The sequence below is a fragment of the Mauremys reevesii genome, linkage group 3 (assembly GCF_016161935.1).
Source record: "Mauremys reevesii isolate NIE-2019 linkage group 3, ASM1616193v1, whole genome shotgun sequence".
NCBI lineage: Eukaryota > Metazoa > Chordata > Testudines > Geoemydidae > Mauremys > Mauremys reevesii.
The window spans coordinates 102,161,087-102,185,197 of NC_052625.1; the positions used below are offsets into that span (position 1 = coordinate 102,161,087).

At 42.4% G+C, this 24,111-nt stretch overlaps 2 long non-coding RNA genes across 3 annotated transcripts in view; one reads left to right on the top strand and one right to left on the bottom strand.

The window, feature by feature from the left end:
- Positions 1–24,111, bottom strand: part of LOC120401579 — a 32,988-nt gene that overhangs the window by 6,713 nt on the left and 2,164 nt on the right. Inside the window, exon 2 of the long non-coding RNA XR_005596565.1 lies at positions 11,651–11,809. This is a non-coding gene — a long non-coding RNA (uncharacterized LOC120401579). The remainder of the gene's footprint in view (positions 1–11,650; positions 11,810–24,111) is intronic.
- LOC120401580 lies at positions 4,845–15,457 on the top strand. Of its 2 annotated transcripts, none has more exons than XR_005596567.1 (3): positions 4,845–5,306; positions 6,985–7,040; positions 15,017–15,457. It is a non-coding gene; the product is annotated as an uncharacterized LOC120401580 (long non-coding RNA). The 2 variants fall into 2 exon arrangements; XR_005596566.1 differs by having other exon boundaries at positions 4,845–5,105.

Consider the following 24,111-nt stretch of genomic DNA (forward strand, 5'->3'; position numbering starts at 1 on the left):
CTTATCCCAGGTGATATTATAGATATGCTTGGCCTAGGCCATTGAGCACCTTCAAGATAAGTACCGAGACTTTAAACTTGGCTTGATATTCTATGGGAAGCAAGAGGAGCGGGCAGAGGACAGGTCTGATATGCTTGTGGTAGCCCATGTTGCTGAGGAGCCCTATGAATATGAGTTCATATTCCCTAGAAAGGGGTATTTTAATTTAACCTTCAAGCTTTTAAATTTTAAAATAAAATCTGCAAACACTGATTTGTATCCTTAAAGAAACTAGCTTTAATTGTCTTGTGCCCCTTTTATGTTCTCGTTTTAAGCTCAAACATTTGCAAAGAGCAAATATCAAATAGTAAAATTAATCAACAAAGCAAATGGTGAATTTCAAAGTTTGTACTCAAATTTGTGATTGAATGTTTTCACTGTTGTTGGTTAGTTGCTCGAAATGGATAAAAAATTTTCACTGATGAAAATTGGCCTTTTGAAGTAACAGAAACTTTAATGAGAATTTACATTTTTGTCAAAATTTTGTGGGTTTTCATCAAAAACTGAAATGGTTTTTTTGGTATTTTTGACAACTGAAAAATCAAAAAAGTTTGGTTTTAGGGTCTGGGGTTTTTGTTGTTGAAAACCCCAAAAACTCCACAGACAATGTGGACAAAAATAATTTTTGTTGTTCAAAATATTTTTACAGTAAATAAAATACATTTTTGACCACCTCTGTTAGTTACACAAGGCTAAATAGTGTTTACTAGACACAGCCCATTGCAATGGGAGGCATTCTATATCAGAGAGCTGGCTGCCTGAGGAGCCCCCTGGCTGTGCTTGGGGAGGCGGGAATAAGAACCTAAGGAGTGTAGCATACTGCCCCCTGCATGGTGAGCCAGTTCCACAGGATGGAGCCATGGTTCTGTCTAGTCCCTCCCTCTTCTTGGCAAGTTACTCCAGGGGCTGTGGGGACAGGAGAAGCAACTCAAAAGCAGTCCCTTCTCTATTCCTCCTCCAAGTGCATGGGTTGTGATTCTGAAGGTACGTCTATACTACCCGCCGCATTGGCGGGTAGTGTTTGATGTATCGGGGATCGATCCCCAAATCGATGCCTGTACACCACCTCAGCAGGAGTAAGCGGAGTCAACAGAGGAGCCGCGGCGGTCGACTCGCCACCGTGAGGACGGCCAGGTAAGTCAAACTAAGATATTTCGACTTGAAGTTGGGTATTTTAGTTTGAACACCCCACCCCCCAACCCCGCTAGTGTAGCCCAGGCCTTACACTGGCTGTGCTACTGAGAGAATGTCCTTACTTCCTGCCCACAATTGCATGGCTATGGAAAGGACAGTCATAATGTGTCTTCTACTCCTCCACTTGGGAAGAGAAACAATACTTATGGTTTATGTAATTAGCCAACACAGCATACATCTTAACCCTTAGCAATGAGCTGCTTGCATGTGATTTGAAGACCAAGGATTATACACTAAGGAAATTTCCAAATAATTTCAAACAATAAATAAAATCAGATAATTTTTCCCATTTGTTTGTGGAAAATTTGCAAATAGAATCAGGAGAAATTGATCAAATACATTTATCCTTTATTATTTGACCAACATTAGTATTTGAAAAAATATGTGTACTTGTTTAAAAATATATGTTGCTGTGCAAATCTTTTCTTCTTTTACCCATATACATTAGGGTTGGAAAAGATTTATTAGCTCACAGGTTTTCAGCCTTGGGATCCTGGACTTCTGCTAGAGGATTGCAAATAGGTTTCCAGAGGTCATGACCATCCTTCTTTTAAGAATATAGGACTGGAGGGCCTTTTAGGTCATCAAGTCTAAACCCTTGATATTTCAGGCATATAATCCCATTCATAAACGTATTAAGCTCCAGCCATCTTAAAACTAGTTAAATGGTTTACCTCATTATTCCTAGTGTGAGGTTGTTCCAGAGCCTCACTCTGATGCTTCTTTCAATTTCCAGATTAAATTTATTCATGGTCAGTTTATACCCATTTGTTCTTTTCTTTATGGTTAGATGTAATGTATGAGAAGATCCTGAGCTTTTTTTTTCTTTTTCTTTTTTTATGGCATGGACCAAAACTTGGGAAAGGCTGAAAAACATTCTTACATCATTTTCCATTATTAATGCAGAATTCTTCCTTACACTATGTTGTTCACCAGTGGTTTATTCAATTTTAAATAGTATAGTTCTCCCCTGAAAGAACATTCATAGACCATATTCATGGACCATATTCATGGACCATATTATGACCTCCTGCATCACACAGGTTATAAAATTTCATCCAGTGATTCCATAGTCTAACACTCTGTCAGAGTGAATAAATCTTGGGTAGAGTTTATTTCTTTATTGACTGGTAAATCTCTTCTGCTCTAACATGGACATTTCAAAGGGCTCTCACCCTGACCTGCCATTTAAATCAATTTTGATAAAATTAGATCAGTCTGTCCGAAATAATTACTCCTTTTCATTTTGAAGGATGACAGCTTGCTTTTATTCTTTGCTTTTAAAAGCTGTGCCAATACCAGCCCTGTGCTTATTTGATTCCTTCATAAAGTTTGGATTCTGAAATTAGAGGAGATTATAGCCTCTTGAATTAGTTGCCTAGACCCCATCCTTCAAAATGTACAAAGCTGGCAAATGAGCCAAAGGTCAGCCTCTGTTTAGCAAATGAGAGGGTGTTGCGGTTCCCTTCACATACACTGGGTATATAGCAATAGTCATAACAAAACTACTCTCTACCCAGTCTTTGCTGCTGAGCAATAAATGTATAGAGTATCAAGATGGTCAATGGATTTTTTACTATAAGAGATACAAACCTTTGTCCCCCTTCTCCACTGAATTTAGACTCCTGCTTATATTCTACCATGATAGGGGCTGCTACTACCTTTTGAACAATGTGAGAGGAAAGGTGGCTGGTGACATCACATACAAATGATTTCTTCTGGCCATAGGAATGTTCAATAAGAGTTCTCTACAGGTAGCATCCTGGTTTTTGTGGTTCTTGTCTCTTGGTGCTTGCAACCACAAAAGAATGTCCTTGTTCCATAGAAAGCATCCCCTGTGCTCTAAGTCCATGTCATATGACCTCTTTTGGAGATCACAGAGCTGCACTTAGCAATCATATTGTGGTTTCCCTGGATCTGTATGGTATTCACTCTCTACTGTATTTCAGGCAAGTGACTGGTTCCTGATGTGATATGAAAGTAGCCGCTTATTTCTTTTCTGCAACATTTCTTTTGCACCCAGCCTGAGCTTGCATAATATGAGTGGAGGGAAGGTTTGTCCATACACATCTGAGTAGCCTTTGCACTTCTGATGTCATAGGTTTCCTGGGTTTGTGGGTTCTTCCTTTACCCAGTGGTCACCACATAGGTGTGGCATGGCTTCCTGCCGAGTATCTGAGGTCCCCACCCAGGATGGAAGTGATGGAATATTTGGTAACAAGTGTTCTGAGTGGTGGCTGGGTAGCATAGCCTCACGTGACAGCTGATTTTGAAAATTCTGTCTCATGAGTGTGTAGCTTGAGCCAGAGTCCCATATTTCCAAAACTCCAGCACTGCCCACCTTATTTTTTTTTTTTTGAAATTTCACTTGTGTCCAGAGCTACTAAAATAGAGCACACAAATTCCCTGCGGTGCACACAGATCATCCCCTTTGAAAATTCCCCTGTACATTTTCCACTCATCTTTTGAAATTACATAGGTATCTTTACACACGATCTGTTAAGTATGTTCATTAAGCAGCATTTCCTATTTAAATTTAAAACACACATTATTACAACAGTATGTGAATATGTAACAGAACTTCCTCTAACACTGGCCCTTATGATTTCAAGGGTGTTGGAGAACTTCAAATATATCCTCTTAGAGAGAGAGAAACTTTCACTTAATTCCTTTCTTCATGCATAAAAAAAGTTTAGAATAGCTTCTAAATCTCCTGATGACTGCATCATATAAAATAGCACTTTAAAATAAAATTACTAAATCACTTATTCCATATTTTCTCTTAACAGGAGAAAATTACTTAATTTTAGCCAACCACAGAAAAAGGAATTTTAGTGGCATGCTTATGTTTTGGCAAATTGTTTCTTAATCTGAAAATATATTTTCCATGAAGCCTTGAAACTATTTCTGGTCGCTGCATCAGGGTTTCAGGCCTGCAATCACCAGTGATATGCATAACATTATTATTAATAAAATACATATTTTATGAACCTCATTCTCCTAATGTATTCAGGCAATACAAAGCAAAACTCCACAATTTCCCTGCTTAAGAAAAATACAGATATTGAGCCATTGTGAAACGTTTCAAAAATAACTAGGTTTGAGGAGCAAATTAGACCCTCGAAAGACTTGAAATGCATTAGCAAGGAAAGCTCTGGATGCTTGTGGTTAAGACACTAGCTGGGGACTCAGGAGGTCCAGTTTCTAGCTCTGTGATAGAGCTCCTGTGTAACCATGGACAAGTCACATAATCTCTGCAATTCACAAATCTATAGGGTCTAATGGGTCTAATCATACTTAATTTTTCCCACTCTTTGTCTTGTCTATCTAAACTGTAAGATTTTTGTGGCAGGTACCGTCTCTTAGTCTGTATGGTGCTTATAGCAATGGGGCTCTGATCTCAGTTGGGGTCTGTAGTGGGGTGCTCACCCCGCTCCGGCCCTGAAGGGGTTAAAGCAGCCTGGAGAGGTCCACAGCTGAGAAAAGGTAGACTGATGGGGAAAGCAGCCACAGCTGTGGCCAGCTTAATCAGGGCCCAGCTGGCCCTTATAAGCGGGTAGTGGGCCAGAACCTAACACAAACTCTTTCTCTAGCTTCTTGAGAGAGAGGGACTGGGCTGCCTGGGAGTTGAGAAGGATACCTGAGGTGGGGCAGTGCTGGGGAAGGACAGAGGGAGCTCCAGCCAGGAAAAACCTCAGGCTGCAGGCCTTGCTAAAAAGGCCAAATCGGTACCGAGGCTGTAGAGGGGCAGCCCAGAGATAGGCAAAGGCAGCAGCTCCTAAACCCCTTGCTGATGATGAGTGGTTTACAGACTGCAGTTGGCCCCAAGGAGCAGGGGACAGATGATGACTGGCAGTAGCCACTGAGTCAAGGTGGGTATAGAGGGTTGGGGGTTCCCCTGGGAGGGGAGACCCAGACAGAGGGGATACTGTGGATGGGCCGAACCTCTGGGCAAAGGGCACCAGGGTCTGGGAGGGACACAGGGCCAGTGGCAGGCAAGACACTGGCCTACAGAGGGTGCCCTGGGCTGGAAGTGCTAATTCCTGAGATGGCCAGCAGGAGGCGCCGTGCTGGTGAGTTGTCACCCTGCCACAGGGTCTCTAGCTGTTACTGTAGTATAAATAATAAATGCTATTTATAACAAACTTTTCTTTTGCAGGGTGGGGTGCATGCAACACACAGGGAGTGTGGCTTCAGAAGGTTACAATAAGTATAGGGGAAGTCTGGAGCAATCCTCAAAGAGTTATGAACCATATCTCAATGCCATATCTGAGACCTATCTCAACCCCAAATGCAAACCAAGTCTTGTTGCTGAACTTTGGGCACTGCACATTATTGGGTGCACTGGTATCCGCACTCTTCCTCGTGGAAGTCTAGGGTTTTAAAGGAGGTTTTGGACAGAATGCTGTTACATTGTGAGGAAGAAGGGAACTTAGCCCAATTAGTTTCTGTTTCCGTCATTGCTGGGCAGGCACATTGTAGGGCTACACATGAGACTTTGTCCTAATAGATGGATTTTAAAAATCCAATACATGACTAGAAAATCAAAAGGAGTGATTTCACTTGAGCTATCCACTCCCTCCCTGTGATGGGGCATATAGACCTCACATGGCGGGAACTCCCAGGGTAAGCCAGACAGACTAAGCCTTACTCAGAAGCCCAGCCAGGGAGACTTCTTGAAACCCACTATGTATGGGAAGCACTGTGGACTTTCCCCCACTTTGAGAGACTCTGTGTTGGGGTTTGTGATTATCATTTTGATCCCCCATCTGGAGAGACTTAAGAAGGCCCACAAAGGGCAGGACCCCCTTGCAAGTAGAAAGGAGCTAGGGCCCTGTTCTGGAGCCACCCAGTGTAAATAATGAGGTGCAGTCAGGTTCTCCCACTATCTGGGGAAAGAACTGCAGGGAACTCTGTTATGCTCCCCAACCACTCTGATTAGACAAAATACAACAAACTTCTGTGTGGGTCCTTCTATCCTCTCAGTGAGCTGTTCACCCTTCTGGGTTCTGGTGTGAAATTTTGTCCCAAAGTTACATGCCTGCCACAGTTGCTTTTTGAGAATGAATTGCTATAGGCTCCCTGTAAGTCTTCAGTGTAGACTCCATCTGCAACCAACTTCATTAAACAAGTGTGGGATTGCTCACTAAAGAGACAACAAATGCCGTACTGTGACACATTCTGATGATCACTGTGTTTTGACTTTGTCGTTTGAGGTTTTTCTCCTGCTCACTGTTCTTACTATTGATTCTCTATCTATAATAAATAACACAAATGTGAATGACCTTTTAAATCTTCTTTTCCTTTTATACTTTTTTGTACATTACATTTCTAACGACCTGCCTAAATGACCTGAATTTAATAAGATAATACTTTAAAAAAGAAGAAAATCATAAAATATTTATGTCCTTGTTCTGCTGATGCCTAAGTGGCCAGTAATCAAATTTACCTTCTATTTCCTTTTATGTGGAAAAAGATACATTTATGTGACTTTCCCATTTAAATGACCCAGCCTAGTTATTCTTCTCTATAAATTAGCACAAGAAACTTGGATAAAGTTACAGTAACATGAGAAATAAGTTCATTGTATAACATCATTTTTTTTCATAGGCAGTTTGTAGTGGTGACCTCTTGCCATGCAACTCTTTGCTGCCTTGCAGTTTTCTGTCATTGGCATTTCATGACATTGATACTCTCAGATACAATTATTACTCCTGGTAAGATTTCAAATTGAATTCTTTCTTTGTATAGGGATCACTATTGTGTGGTGTGGCCTTGATCCTTTCTTTATAACCTCCATTTGAGAGGTAAGTCAAGAAAAATAAAATTAGGAGGATATAAGGCTCTCTCTTTCCTTCTCCCTGTTTGTATTTTTTTCCTCCTCCAAAATATATTACCTGTTGTCATCATGTACATCAGCTGAGCATTCATACTCTATGTACAGCTGTATTCACTGCTTCACAGTTTAAATGGCAGTCTGTTCATTTGCTCAGTGAGCAAGGATATTTAGGGTGTGTCTACGCTACAGACTTACATTGAACTAGGCTAGGTCAACTTTGGGGGGAGGGATAGCTCAGTGGTTTGAGCATTGGCCTGCTAAACCCAGGGTTGTGAGTTCAATCCTTGACGGGGCCACTTAGGGATCTGGGGCAAAAATTGGTCCTGCTAGTGAAGGCAGGGGGCTGGACTCAATGACCTTTCAAGGTCCCTTCCAGTTCTAGGAGATTGGTATATCTCCAATAAAAAAATAAAATAAAAAACAAACAAACAGCCAGTACAGTAATTAGTGGGGTGGTTGATGTCCACACTGCCCTCCTTCTGTTGGTGGTGCACATCCACACCAACAGTGCCTACATCTCCTGAAGAGGGGCAATGTGGAGGGCTGAGAGTCAGGGCTCTCAGCTCTATGCATCTCCCAGTTGGGAGCCCACTACTCTCCGGGCTCTCAGCTCCCCATTCCCAGATGGAGCCATGAAATTGACAAGACAGTCAAAAGCCAACATAAGTAACGCAGTGTCTACACAGATACTAGGTCACTCAAACTACACTGACCTAAGCCCTACACCTCTCATGGAGATGGAGTTATGTCAGTGTTGTAGGGTACATGCATCAGCGAGAGCAGAGTGTACTGCCTTACATTGACCTAACTGTGTAGTGTAGACCAGGCTTTAGAGGATTCAGGGAAAGGATCTTTTCCTCTTTACTGTGTATTCCACCAAAACCCCCTCTCACATTTTATCAGGATATAGCCATAAAAATGGGCTCTTTCAGGAGCAAATGTACAATTCCCAGAGGGAGGGAGATTGTAAAAACTGGTGTGATGGGCTAATTAGACTTTAGGACCCTATCTGTGTCTGAACAATGGCCCTGATTCTGATCTGATCACTTTCACACCACTATGACTTCAGTGGAGTTGTTCATGATTTATGGCAGTGTGAGATCAGAATCAAGCTTCACACCTTCAGAATGACATCATGTCAAATCATAACACATACAAATAGATCATGTGAAAATTAGATTCTATTAAATTTCATATCTTCTTAAAGATACATATATTGAATATGACTCATTAGTTCACATCCTATTTTGAAGCTCCTTTTGCATATACTGTTTGTAACTCTGTAGATAGTCTTGTTGTTAAAGCAGTGGCCTGAGAGTCCTAAAATCTGGCTTCAATTCCTGGCTCTGCTACTTACTTCCTATGTGACTTTTAGCAAGACCATCAGTGAAATAAAGATAACATCTTGTCTATTTAGATTATAAGCTCTTCAGGGCAGGGACTGTCTTTTACTTTAGGTATGTACAGTACCTAGCACAATGGGACCCGCATCTTGGTGGATGCCTGTAGAAGTTACTGTGATTCAAATGACAGAGATAAAAATAAGCTCTTGTGTTCCTATTTTAAGAGACTGGTACATTGACATGGTGGAAATTGCTTCATAACTATCTTATTTATTGTATAACATTAATTACACTGGAGAATTTCACGTAATATGAGAGGAGTTTGTCTCATATAAAGGAAAACACAGATGTTCAAGGAAGAGGTACATGAGGCTGATAGATGCTGTGGGAAGAGAAAGAGACAAGGAAGGCAGACATCGTGTCTCTGATCCTGCAAAGACTTACGTGCTTGCTTAACTTGAAGTCACTTCATTGGGTCTCCTCATAATGCATAAACTTAAGCATGTGCATGAGGCCTATTTTTAAGAGTTTTGTTTACCTATAGTTTATTTTTAAGTGTAGTTTAAAATCGATAGAAACCCAATAAATGGAAAATAAGGGAAGATAGGAAATCACTAAGCTATGGAAGGAATATCTCGTGCTAATGGGAATGAAGTCTCTTCACTTTTGTTTTTGAGGGCAAAATGATTAATAGTTTTTAGGGTGACTGCCTGCCATATTAGTTGGGCATGCACCAGAAAATACTTCTGATTATTTTTGACCTCTCATCACACCACAACATGGCTGAATTGGAGTTCCTCATTTGCACATGTTAGTATGCATTAACAGCCCAAGGAAACCATCTCTAAACATCAAACTCAGAATTTTCCAATATGCTGCATAAGCAAATCACTGCTACAATTAAAAATTTTGCATTTAAATCAGCTATATGCTACCTCCTCTCAGTGAAAAGCTTCTATAACTCCACCTGAATGCATTCAGTAAACTTTTGTATACACACTTACAATATGTTGTGCTGAATATATTTATGAAGTTTCTTTTTATAGAAAAAGTAATTACATTAATTCTCCAAGCTATCACAATATCATTATGACCTGGATTCCCAAGGGGTGTCTTTTGGAATTAAAAGAGATTCTGCCAAAGATTACATGTGGCATAATCTTCCCAACTAAAACTGAGTATGTAAATGTATCTGGGGAATCATAGCCCAACTAATAGCTTCATCATCTTCCTTTTGAAGCGCTATCCCTGGAAGTGTCAGTGCAGAACCTAAAACGGTGAGATGATTCACCAGCATTTCCTTTTGGTCACACCATGCAAAACTTGGCCAGGCCCTCAACTGATGTAAATCAACACTGATGTCGTGGGAGCTGTGCTGACTTATAGTGGCTAAAGGCCTGACCTGTTCTATGCATTTGTTTCTCTGCCAAACCCTCTTCCAACAATATCATGTGCTAGTTGTTTCTTCAAGGAAGAAGCATACCGAGAATGATGAAGTAACCATGTGTAGTATAGTTAATAGCAGACTCTTGGGTGACTGCTACTTCATAAGTAATTGAACATTTTCTGAAGTATGTTTGTATGATCATTAATGTTATATTTACCTCTTCGTATCTTACACTTTTGACTTCTATAGCATGTTCCAGTTCAGGATTTTGAAGTGGTTTACAAACATTAGTAAATTAAACCTCACAATGCTCCAGTGAGGTAGGTAAATTACATTGCCTCAAATTTACAGAACATAAGTGACTTGCCTATGACAAATGGCAGTGATTGCAATAAAATTCAAGTCCTAATTTCCATTCCTCTGTTTGAATGTCAGGGCTATCATTTTCCCCTAAGACATATGGATAGTCCTGTGTGTGTGTGTGTGTGTGTGTGTGTGTGTGTGTGTGTATACACACCCAGTTAATACATTTTTATTTATATTACAGTAGCATCTAGAAGGCTCGATCAGGATCAAGCCCCATTTTGCTAGGTGCTGTCCAAACACATAGAAGATACAGTCCTTGCCCCCAAAGAGATTATTTGATTCTTTTGCAAGCAAATGTGTATACTCTTTAACATTTGCAAATGTTTTAAGATTACAAATAGAATTGCTAGTTCCATTTCCTATCCAGTGACATGGCAGCACACCCCACTTCTCTCAGTTCTGCCTTTTCATATTGTACCATATCAGAAAGCATCATGTGACACCATCACACAATGAAACACAACTGATCCAATTGGAGCTGTGGAGCTAGTTAGAGAGCACTGGATGGAGGTTTCCTGTTAAAGAGGAGTGGGACCATACAACGTACTCCAGTGAAGGCCACATACAGAGGGAGACGTATAGCTTTCCAGAGGCACTTGAATTATTATCAGTATGGAGTTCTCAGGAAACATGAAGTGGCTCAAGCTTCACGCTGTCTTAGGACACAAATATTAAACATCCCACTAGTATTGGTGGAGCATGGCACCCTGAACTGGTGCTGAATCTGACAGCCTACAGCCATCAAAGTCTATGGGTACATCTACCATGCACATGAACTCCAGGCTGTGACTCAGGTTTGAGCCCAAGTCCCACTTCCATCCATACACAAATCAGTCTGACTCAGACCAGCAAGAACTCAGGACCTGGGTCCTAAGACCCGAGTGGGTGAGGGCATGGGTCCTTCTCTGACTTGGGCCCAAGCCTTGTCATTTTGCAGTGGAGATGCAGGTCACGTTGCAGATCCAAGTCAGAAGATTTGCATAGTGCAGTATTGATGCGTTAGCACAGCTGTGTGACCCAGCTCTAGCAACTGTAAACCTAGGTTTGCAATGCTGTGTGGGTGCTCAAGTGTGGGCTTGCAAACACCAAGTCCACAAGCCTGGGTCCCACAGATCCAGGTTTGCAATGCAGTTACTTTATGATATTCCCACTCCTTATAAGCCCGGATTCAAAGTCATTGCAATAGAAGCTACTCCGGTGTCTGTCTGAGACAGACCAAACCTTGTTTAGAAAAGAACTAGTGTGACACTCTTAAGTTTACAGAGCCAGAGTCTACCATCAGATATCTGGCTCTCATTGATTTCAGCAGGAGCACATCTGAGGGCAGAATCTGACCCATATAATTAGCCATTGGACTGCTTATGCTGAGGGTTTTCATTGATTGGCACCTCAGGATGGAACAAGCCTAATTATCTTGTATCATTAACAACAGTGGGAAAACTGCTGCAGGAAACTTTGTAGTATTTCTCCACACAAACACACCTTCAAGTCCCCCTTGTGTTAAATTTTCTTCTCCCATGGCATTTTGCTTGACTGGTATTTATCTTGAGAAGTTATTTTCTTCTGAAGTGCTTTCCAAATACTTTTTCTACCTCACTTAACTGTGTTCCCAATCCTTCCAGTAATCAGAAAATGTCAGGCCTGAAAGTAAAAATGTCAGACATATAAGGAGAAATCCCTCTAAATGACATTGAATTCACTTTGTAGAGCTTCAAAGAGTTTAAAAATAGCTTTTAGATGTATAAATATTCTGCATTCTATCTCTTCTGTTATTCTTAAGGAATTAAATGTTTCCATGTTTTATTTGCTATAGTAGGTCTAATGCTTTTTTTGGTGGTTTGTCTCTAAGACCTGGAGCTTTTAGAAAGTCTTTAGGTTACTTTTTTGCCCAGAATACAATTATCTATGGAAGGCTATAAATGCTTGTGTGATTTCTACCACCCCATAATATCTTATCACAGTTCTGTCTACCTGCTTTTCCCCCTCCACTGGCATCCTCACCTTGGACTTGATGTTACTGTATTCTTAGTGTTTTTTGTTTCATCATTCTCAGTTGCTTGTTTCTCTGTTGGGCTACTCGATCACTGATTCATTTCTTTTCAAAGAATCTAATTTTCTCTGTCTTTCTTTACCACCCACTTTTCTAACTTTGCTTTTTGTAACTCCAGTTCTTTATTTTCAGTATAATGCTCCTTTGGGGCTCTATTACATGTGCTATTCTCCTCCTCCTCCTGAAAACCACCTTAATCATTTCCCACAGCAGGGTTGATGGGATTCCTTTCCTCCCTCTTCTCAATCTATGTAGATTGAAAATACTTTTATATTCCCAGGCTCCTGGATTTTTGCAATATTTATCTGTTAACTTTTGAAGACCAGGTTTGTCTGTTGCTGAATGAGGTTTTCTGATGCAGGGTCATATAAGATTTCACCTATTTATTAACTGGGGAGAAAGACGGGGGAATAATTCCTGGAATAGGAAATGAGGATGTGTCTATATCTCTTCCCATCCCTCCCTTGAACAAGATATTCTCTACTGTTATACTTCTGGCTTTAAACTTCCATTGAATGGTCACCTCAAAATCTGTTTAAATATCTTCAAACTTCCTCTGTCATTGTTAGACATGCTTGTGCTTTTGTCAACGAATCAGTGTATTGTGCAATCACAGCCCCACCATCTCTTCCAAGCCCTACACTGTTGGTTTCTCTAGGAATGTCTTTGTAACTTTCTCAAAGAAAATATTTTTGGAGCATAGCTGTCCCAAGAGGATTTCAGAGTTAGTTTTTGCTCAGAGAGGGTGAAATTCAATCCTGGGTAGAGGGCCACCGCAAGGTCTAAGCAACACTTAAGCCCTATTTTGAATGCTTAAGTGGTACATAGAGCTTGAAGTTATGAATTATTATTGAACATGTTTATTACAGTAGAACCTAAGGACCAACCAGAATAGGGAGCCCATTGTGTTATGCGCCAAACAAACAGTGCCCCGAAGAGCTTGCAATCCAAATAGACACCACAGACAGGGAAGGGGTGTAACGCAGAGAATGAACAATGTGATGGCAGCTAACTGCATATTAATGCCCCATTTTTGAAGGAGAAGGGGGGCTAGGTAGGTGATAAGCTAAAAGGAGAGAAGTGAAAGGAGTGGGGACAGTGATGGGCAGGGGAGAAGAGCATAAGAGGTACAGGTGTGGAGTGAAGCTGAGGTGAAGACAGAGAGAGAAGGGGTTGGAGCAAACAGTCAATCAGCACAAGGCAGAGAAAATCCAGTCCAGACTCTAAAAAGTTCCCTGAATGTCCAAAGGTCCCTGCTTTGGCTGCTTCTGCAGCTGCTCCTACTAGCTGGAGTCTCACTGTTTTACTCTAATGCCACATTAGTCCTGGAGCCTCCAGAGTGTGTGGGAGCTGTCACGCATACACAGTTCTGGATATCAGGGTGGGGATCCAGGCTATAATGGTGGACCCAACTGGCTGGGCCTCAATTTATCCTCTCCTCCTGAGTGGAACAGTCCCTACTGCATTGGGTGTTTCAGCCAGAGCAATTTTCAGCAATATTCTTCTCTCTGTGACCACTTGCCTTAATAAGAATCTGTGCCCAGCAGCACTGCTTGTGAATTTAAATGGCCACCACCCTCTTCCCTCATCCTTTTTTCTCCTGTTTAGTTTTTCAATAAAAAAGGGGCAATCACACAGTTTTAGTCTGAATTGCTTTTATTTTAGATAAAGGGAAAGAAGAATAAACCAACAAAGAACAGTGCATTTCTTCTGATACAGGCTCTGTCAGCTGCCGCACAAGGACAACTGTCTCTGCTGACAGCAAGCTCACAGAGATGTAAAGGTGCAGTACCCAAAACATAAGCACCGTGACTACATGACACACCACGCTTTCCTAGCCCTTCGATGTGTGGAAGCAAAAATCTTGCTGACCCAACCTCTTTACACGTTTCTTGGAGTGAAATGCTACTAGAATAATCAGTGCCTAGCCGATTGACTTCAATTGTAAGCCCAATTGTTGGAAAATGGGGGCAAGTTCATAAAATGTTACAATAACCTGTAACAATGAATACTGATAGAAAAGATATGAAAAGGAAACAGGCTGAATTAGCCCAAATAAAAAGGGTTACTGATGCTACCCAAGCACTGACTGATAAAGCAGAAGAGAACAGGACTAGCAATCATTGGGCCAAAATTAGTTTGTTTGAAAGTTAAGCCTAATCAGTGAACAAAATAAATGTGGGAATGGCCTATGCCAGTGGCTTTCAAAGCTGGTCAGCTGCTTGTGCAGGAAAAGCCCCTGGTGGGCCGGGCCAGTTTGTTTACCTGCCGCGTCCATAGGTTCGGCCGATTGTGGCCACGGTTTGCCGCTCCAGGCCAATGGGGGCTGCAGGAAGGGTGGCCAGCACATCCCTCGGCCTGCGCCACTTCCCGCAGCCCCCATTGGCCTGGAGCAGCGAACCGCAGCCAGTGGGAGCCGCAGTCGGCCGAACCTATGGACGCGGCAGGTAAACAAACCGGCCCGGCCCTCCAGGGGCTTTCCCTGAAGAAGCAGTGGACTGGCTTTGAGAACCACTGGCCTATGCCATTCATCATTCCCCCTTGAAGTTTTAAAGAGAGAAACTTTGGGACCAAAGTGGCCAACAGGGATCTTCATTCCAGAACTTCTGCCATTCACGGGTGAGCCTCAATTATTGGGGTGTCCTGACCCACACTGGTGAGGATGCCTGAAAAATCACGAAATAACCAGTGAGTACGCCAGCCTGATACATGTGAGATCCTGTTGTGTCTTCCATTTCTTCACGTATTCCTTTCTGTCCCCCACTAGTTTTCTCCTGTGTTCTCGTTCTCTCTCTCAGCTTTTCATCTTATCCTAAGACCAACTGCACCACACAGCACCAACAAACCGGAATGAGGCTGCCCATTCAGCTCTGCCCTGTCTGAGAAGGACCAGTGAAAGCGAGGGACCCGACCAGATCAGTCGAGTGGCATCCCACAGCAAGTAATTAAGTCAGGATCCAGAACAACTGTTATCACCAAATTTCCAGCTCACAGTATCCATCCATGATTGACCCAGGGACCTTGTATCCTGAGATCATCAACAAAAGCCATATTTCCCCCCCACCATTACTGTCCTATCTCTTTTCCCTCTTGCATCTCTCTGTTTTGTCAAAAGACAGAAAAAGTAAACACTGTTCTCAGTGATCAGTTCAAAATCCAACAGGGTTAATCCTTTCTTCCCCACTCAGAAGGATTGTGTGACAGAACGGGAGGTCTAACTGGTATCCCCTCTCTCAAAAAGGGACTTGATCTGTTTTGATTGTTTGCTTTGTAGGACAATTTAAGTTTCAGAATGCTTTGTTTTATTGTTGATTCTTTTGCACTTGTGTATCCCAGTCAATATATGTTCAAATTTTGGCATGAATTTTTGTGTTTGTGCCTTGGAACTAACCAGACCAAGATCTCTGTGCTCAAAACCTTGAACCTTGATTAACTGTTGAGTGTTGCATGGTGACAGGGTCATGTTAATACCTTTGATCCTCTGGGCCCATTTAGCCCATCCACATTAACACGACTTTGTTTCCCCTGTCCCTCTTACTGTGATCTTTCCTCTCCTGGTTCTATTGGTGTCCATTTTTAAGGATGTAACTCCGTCAGGCCTTAAGTTGGCCTCCTGCTCCTGGATGAATTTCACCAATTGTGAACAGCTGCTCAACTTGCTGTTCTGATGCTCATCAAGTGCCTCCTCATGTTGTTGCTGGGCCGTCCCCAGTTCCCATTCAGGATACCTGCACCTAGTTTCTGCAGCCTCTCTCTTTTGACATTATTGTGCTCCGTTATAGCCTTTCCTAAACATACATTAATGCCTAGAAGCAGATTACTTCAATTGTAAGGTCTTTGAGGCAAGGACTGTCTTTTTGTTCTGCATTTATTTAAGCTCTGGAACACATTGCCTAGGGAGGTTGTGGAATCTCCGTCATTGGAGGTTTTTAAGACAAATACCTGTCAGAAATGGTCTAGTTATTACATAGTCCTGCCTTGAGTGCAGGGGACTGGACTAGATGATCTACTGAGGTTCTTTTCATTCCTACACTTCTATGATTTGTACAACACCTAGCACAATGGGTCCTAGGGCATCTGGGCACTCCTGTGATATGTATAATAAATAATATGCTACGTTAGGCTCAGCTTCTGAATTACCACCTTGAGTCCTAATGTCTCCAAAAGCCTATGCTCTAAACCCTTTAAGACTTGTAGTCAGGAAAAGGAGGAAGATAAAACCAAGAAGATTCCATCTGAGTGCATTTTGACAATTAAATGGAAATTAACTCAGACTAGATGGCTCTGGAAATTGAGATTGGAGTCGTCAGCATTTCACTTTGAGATCGCTGGTTCAAATTCAGTCCAATTTGTCACTGAATGAAATTCTTTACTATCTAATGACAGCTCAGTGGTTCATGGGAAACGTTGTTTAGCTCAGTCTAGTGCCTCCTAGTGGACAGGAATCTATATCGCAAACACCTATATCACAACTGCTACTACCTGACATCCTGATCAGCAGCCTCAGAGGCCCTAAGGACCAAAGGGCTATTAACACAGAAATACCCACTCACGCCTAGAGGTGCTCCAAGAAGTCTAGGTTTATGGTGTATTGGTAAGACAAAGTGAGGAAGCTTAAGAGTGGTTGCCTTGGTTATATCTGTGCTATGAGCAGAAAACATCAGCCTCCACTGGTCTCCATCTGGCACCTTTTACCAGAATTAAATGCACACTGAGAAAGCAAACTAAAAGCATCCTATTAGGTTAAAACTGGCATAGTGTGTAACTCTAGGAAGTCCTAGTCTTTTTTATTTGTGTGGATACACACATTCAACCAGCGACAGAGAGTCCTGTGGCACCTTGGAGACTAACAGCTGTATTGGAGCATAAGCTTTCGTGGGTGAATACCCACTGCATCAGACAACTGGGTAGAAACAGAGCAATTCCCATCAAGGGACATAACTGGGACTGAGATAAGAGACGTTTCTGGTTGAGAACGTGTTCACAGGCCATTGAATTAAATGGAAAGACTCCCCTTAGATCTCAATGGACTTTAAGGCCTAAATGGAGGGTGGATAAATGAGATTGTATTGTATTTAATGGCCTACCTTTTCTAATATTAGTCCTTGCTCTTCCTTACTACTCTCCCTGGGATATTATTCATGATGTGTCTGTGTAAGCCAGTTCCAATGCATTGTTTCCATTCCACTTGCTGCCTCCCTCTTTAGGTAAGCAATCAAGTTGCTCTGTATGCAGGATTGTAATAGAACTATCATGGGAGGTTTTTGTGCAAGGCAAAATTTTTTGGGGAAAAACCACTGTATAATTTTCCTCATTAGTGTGTAAATTAGTATTTTTCCTCATTATTTTAAAAGAAAATATTCCCAAGAGTAAACAGGAAAAGAAGTTCAATTTTGGATCTATTTACTCTGGCAATATTTTTTTTATGCAAGAAGCATCAATGATTTTGTGTTGCATAGAAGAATGATGTAGAACCACTAATGAAACCCATTAGAACTTTTGTCACAGCTAGAGGGCTTATAAAGTATTTGAGTTAATTAGGATAGAACTGCTTATATTTTTTTTCCAAATCAAAAGATTTAAGAACAGAGAAACAAGGTGCCTAGTGTTATTTCAGGCAATGTAAATAAAGTATAAAGTAAGTGTCAAGAATGTTTCACTTATTGAAAATTTCTGGTCCATCAAAAATAAATTTGGATATTTTAATAATATGGAATCTAAAATATAATGCCAGTTTTATCTACATGTTAAGATGAGGCTGGGGGTTTGTGAATTGATCCCTAGGAGATATTTGATTTCTCTATTCGTGTTGAGAGAATGTGATGTACAATTACTTTTTCAGTAGTAGGGCAATCTTTTTCTCCAACCAAATCTCTATTTCTAGGCCATGTCTACACAAGGGAAACTTTCTAATGATTCACACACTGGCCCACCTCCACCAGCATTACCAACATGGGAAGTCCTAGTGTAGATGGGCTTCCAGATTGGCATTGTTAACAACTGTGTCATGTGACCTTGTTCAGAGTAGAGCTGAGTGATATTTTTTGTTTTGTTTGTTTCAGTAAGAAGCTGAAAAAAATCAGTTTGGGTTCAAAATGAAGCTTTTTTGGGTTCTGCAAACTGAAAAATCAATCTCTAGTTCCAAGTAGTTAGTATTAGAATATAAAAACACTGGTGGCCTATCTACATTATGGTTCCCAATCTTGCTAATTCTGGTGGAGCAGAGCAGCTGTTAGCAGCAATGGGAAATTTTTAGAAAACGTCTGTAGTGCAGACATCACTATAGTTGTGGGAGGATAGCTCTGTCCCCTGACTTCTCTATGTCTTACTATCATTTTCAGCTGTCCCAACCTACTGACTCAGCTCATGTTAGATGTCCTGGTGGTATGGGTAGGGTCTACCAAGTTCCACATACACTTTAACAATTGTGGACTACCTCTCAATCTAACATGGATAGGGGAACCCATGTTTTAGATCACTTATCTAACTCCTACTATACACAAGGCCTCTATTGACAAGCTGCTGATAGTGGTGATGGGTTTTTTGCAATGTGGACAGTAATTCAATATAGTAACCATATGGTAACGACTTTGTCACTGCCAACCTGCCTGCATTTGAACTGGTGAAGTAGAAATGAAAGGTTCTTTATCTCATTACATATTTTTAAAGAACATCAATATCTGCACCAGAAAAATGAAAATGGACTAGTTCTCTACACATTAGTGTCATAGAATTTAAGGCCAGATGGGACTGGCTCATAATTTAGTCTGACCTCCTATATATCATTGGTCAGCCAACAACTGAAATTAGACCAAGGTATTACAACCCACAGGAGACTTACCTATTATGTGCCAGGGGCAGAGAATAGACAGAGTTAAGGTGTACCAGTGCCTAAGGCCCTTGTAATGGGAGAGTATTAATTAAGAGACATATATGCAGATGATCCTGGCAAGCAGCCTGCACCTCATGCTGCATAGGAAGGCAAAAAATCTCCAAGATGACTGCCAACATGATCTGGGGGAAAATTCCCCACATTTGGTCACCAGTTAGACCCTGAGCATGTGAGCAACAACCAGCTAACCAAGCACCCAAGAGAGAATGCTCAGTGCCCCCTCAGACAGGGGCGGCTCTAGCAATTGCGCCGCCCCAAGCAGGGCGGCACCCTGCGGGGGGCGCTCTGCCGGTCACCGGTCCCGTGGCTCCGGTGGACCTCCTGCAGACGTGCCTGTGGAGGGTCTGCTGGTCCCGCGGCTCCGGTGGAGCATCCGCAGGCACGCCTGCGGGAGGTCCACCTGAGCCGCGGGACCAGCGGACCCTCCGCAGGCATGCCTGCGGCAGGTCCACCGGAGCTGCCGGATGACCGGACTCTCCGCAGGCATGCCTGCGGGAGGTCCACCGGAGCAGCCTGCCGCCCTCCCGGCGGCATGCTGCCCCAAGCGCGCACTTGGCGCGCTGGGGTCTAGAGCCGGCTCTGCCCTCAGAGCCCAGACCCACCCCCGTCCAATATCTCATCTCCAGCCATAGCCATCTCTGATGCTTCAGGGGAAGAAGACTAACCCCTTCCCCACCCAGGATACATGGGGGATAAAGGTGGAATCCCTTCCTGACCCTGCATGTGACTGGCTGAAAACCTGAAGCATGAGCTTTTAAGAACATAAGACATAAACCAGAAGTGAGCTCTGGGGCTGTTGAGCCCTGGCCCCTACTATCACAAGCAACCTTGTCATACAATCACACTCATGAATTTATCTAGCTCTCTCTTAAAATTAATTGTTTGCCCCCACGACTTCTACTGAGAGACTGTTCCAGAACCTCACCCACTGATGGTTAGAAACCTTCTTCTAATTTCTAGCCTGAATTTGTTCATGCTTATACCCATTTGTTCTTGGGACAACATTAAATAGCTCCTCATTCTCCCTAGTATTTACCTCTGTGGTGTATTTACAGAGCACAATCATATCCCCTCTCAGCCTTCTTTTTGCTAGACTAATCAAGCTAAGCTCTTCCAGTCTCCTCTCATAAGACAGGCCTTCCATTACCCTGATCATCCTAGTAGCTCTTCTCTGTACCCATTCCAGCTGAAATTCATCTTTCTTGAACAGAACTGAACACTGTTCCAAATGAGATCTAAGCAGTGCCTTGTACAAGAGCATTAACAAACTTCTCTATCTTTACTGGAAATGCCATGCCTGATGCATCTTAGGTTTGCATTTGCCTTTTCAACAGCTGCATCACATTGATGGCTCAGTCATCCTGTTATTGACAAACCCTGATCTCACGCCTTTTCTGTTGCTTCCAACTAATGTGACCCAAGCTTGTAGCAGAAATTCTTATTATTAGACCCCAAGTGGATGATCGTGTACTTTGTACTAATGAATTTCATCCCACTTCTGTCACGCCAGGCTTGAAAGCCATCCAGATCTTCCTCTAGATTATTTCGATCCTTCTTTGTATTGATAATGCCTCTCAACTTTGTATCATTAGCAAACTTCATTAGCACATTCCTACTCTTTGTGTCCAGGTGTGACAGGGTTGGGGAAAACACTGTCCAGTGTGGGGCGAGTGCGCACCGTCACACTCCTAAGCCTAGTCTATATACTCATCCTTCTTATCAGGGGAGTGCGTCCCAATGGCCAGAGTCAATAAATTGGCCCCAGTCAGCAGGGCAGTAAGGCCCAGTGGCTACAGTCAATAAGTTCACCCTAATGAGACAGGGCAATGCGGCCCAATGGCCAGCAACAATAGACTCGCCCCCTTAGTAGGTCTAGTAGCCCTAATCACTACATTCACCCCAGGAAGACAGGGCAGTAAGGCCTAACGGCCAAAGTTCATAGATTCACCCTCCTCGGAAGGGCAATGAGACCTAGTGGCCAAAGTCAGTAAATTCAGCTCGGTTTGCAGGTTTGTGTGGCCCACTGGCCAATGTCAATAGATCTGCCTCAGTTAGCGGGGCTGTAAGGCCTAGCAGCCAAAGTCCATAGATTTGCCTTCTCAGGGGTTAGTGATGCCTAATGGCTAGAGTCCATGTATTCACCCCTAATAGCTAGGCAGTGTGGCCCGATGGCCAAAGTCAATAGGTTTGCTCCTCTTAGAGGGGCAGTGAGACCCAGTAGCCACAATCAGTACATTCGCCTCAGGAAGACAGGGCAGTAAGGCTTAGTGGCCAAAGTCCATAGATTCGCCCTTCTTGGCAGGGCAGGGAGGCCTAGTGGCCAAAGTCAGGAAGGGGGCCACCACACACAAGTGGGGGAGTGGCAGCCCTAGTAGCGGGGTCCAGGCCCTTCCTCTCCACTGGACCCCAACCCAGGGCCCTGGTAGTGGCAGGGGTGTGTGCCACTGAGTCAGCCAGGGGGTTCCGACCGAAACACGCTGACTCAAAATTCCGGTTCACTAACCAAGCCACTATCTAATTCCCCTGGGCTGCTTCCTACTGTAGTTTCCATTGCTGCAGTCTGGGCATCTCTGCTGTCTCTGGGTTCTCCAGTCTGCGCTGTCCCCAGTGACTCCTGATGCAGCGGGGTCTCAGTAGTGTCTGCTTGGGTTGCAGTGTCTCCGGCCTCCACAGCCTCAGGTTTTGGCTGATCCTCAACTAGAACCAGTGGAGCACTTCCTTCCTCCCCAGCAGTCAGTCCCAACTGAGCTGAGCTGCTCTCTTTTATATCAGTGCACCTGAAACATGCCCAGTAGAGTAAAGGGGGGTGGGGGCATGGCTTCGTCAACCCACAATGTAGGGTTAACCCTTCCCCATCCAGTGTGGGATGAGTGTGCCCCATCACACCAGGTCATTAATAAAAATACTAAATAAAATCAGGCTTGTGACTGATCCTTGAGGAACTACACTAGTAACCTCCCTCCAGTCCAATAGTTCAATAGTTTCAAATATCAAAAAAGGGATAAACATCCCAAGGCTGACAAGTAATCAAACAAGTATGTTTGTTCTATCATTAAAGAACAGGGAAGTCACACAACTGTTGATGAGAGAAAAAAGCCCCCCTCCCAATAGTAACTAGTTTTATGCCCCAAATATCAAACATATATAAGGAATATGGAATTAAATATAGAGCACAGTGAATATTAAATCATTTTTTACTGTAATTCTCTCTATAAGACTCAATCTGTAGGTTGATGATTTACAAATCTAGCATTAAAATAAAAAGGACTTGGCATTCACTCCTTGAGATATGGAGATGAGGTCATTGTACTCCCCTGCTCATTAGTGGGAGAACAGACATGTTGTGTTTGATTACTACTCTGCCTTGGGGTTTCTATTCCTTTCTCGTTGATTAAAATGTATAGAGAACCAGCCAGTTTGGTGATGTTTTCCCGGTATGGCAAGCAATATAAGATTGCTAAATCCATGTTTAGCTAAAATATATTACCCTAAAATAAAAGTGTCTATGAGCTCCTCATCAGAGATTGGAACTTCAGTGAACAGTTTCTTCTAACCTTTTATACCCCTCCTTTCTAAAAACTGCTTGAGATAGAGCAGAAAAGTGACTTACAAAGTTCTGAAATTCACTTCAGTGGTTCCTAATATGCTTATGATCTAATCTGTAGTTGGTGCAACACAGTTCATCGCTCTTCTTGTGCTGTATTGGAGTTTTATTAATTAATTTTAGTCTTTCTCCTTCCTCTGTCTTGGGACACTGTTTTTACTATGCAGGATAGAATAACTCTCACTGAAGTCAATGGGATTTTTATATATTCCATTGGGGGTATAATTAGGTACCCAGAAGAAGATGTTGAAAAGTCCAACCCCATCCCAATGCAAGATTCTTCACTACATTACATTCCATAATGCTCTATCCACTAAAGTACATCTACACTACCTGCCAGATCGGCAGGTAGTGATCGATCTATCAGGGATTGATTTATGACATCTAGCGTCGACGCGATAAATTGATCCCTGATTGCTCTGCCATCGACTCCTGTACTCCACTGCAGCAAGAGGCGGAAGCAGAGTCGATGGAGAAGTGGTGGCAGTCGACCCTGCACCATGAGGATGTGAGGTAAGTCGACCTAAAATACGTTGACTTCAGCTACGCTATTCTCGTAGCTGAAGTTGTGTATCTTAAGTCGATTTCCTCCCCCCCTCGTGTAGACCATGCCCAAGTTGAAATGACCCTTGTAATAGTTACCCCCACTTTACAGAAAGGGCTTTCATGTAACAAATTCATAGATCTGATTGGTGACTTATTAGTGAAGTTAACATCTGGGGTTTTTTTTATTTGGGTACTAATATTTAACCTTCACTTTTTCTGCACTAGCTTAACTGGCAATGTCAGTTCTGACCTCACTGGCTGTGCAGAATAATTGAGTCCTGTTCTCTTTGTAACATCCCTTTAGATATTTGTCAACATTATGTTTACTCTGTCATCTTTTCTCCGGACTGAATGTGTCTAGTTCTCAAAATCTTTTTTGAAAGTTCTCACTGTCCAAACTTTTCATCATTTCTCTTACCCTCCAATGATCTTGTTTCAAATTGTTTGCCTGTGTTTGTTCTGGAGTTGCTGATTAATGCTTGCCATCAGCTAAACAATTCTTTAATGAGAATCTTAAAATGAACTATCAGAGAGGAAAGGGAAGAGCGGGATAAGTAAAGGAGAATGGAGGAACAAAAAACACATGAAAAGAAGAGATAAAGAAAAGATAGCCATATTTTAATGGCTTAGCTATTTTGCTAAAGACATCCTCAAATGCCCCTTTTCCTTCATTACAAGTTTCAATTTTTTGTTTTTTTGTTTTTTTGTTTTCATAGATTCCAAGGCCAGAAAGGACCATTGTGACCATCTAGTCTGACCTAGTGTATAACACAAAGCCTAGAACTGCCTTCCCATAATTCCCAGAGCAGCTCTTTCTGAAAAACATCCAGTTTTGATTTTAAAATTGCCAG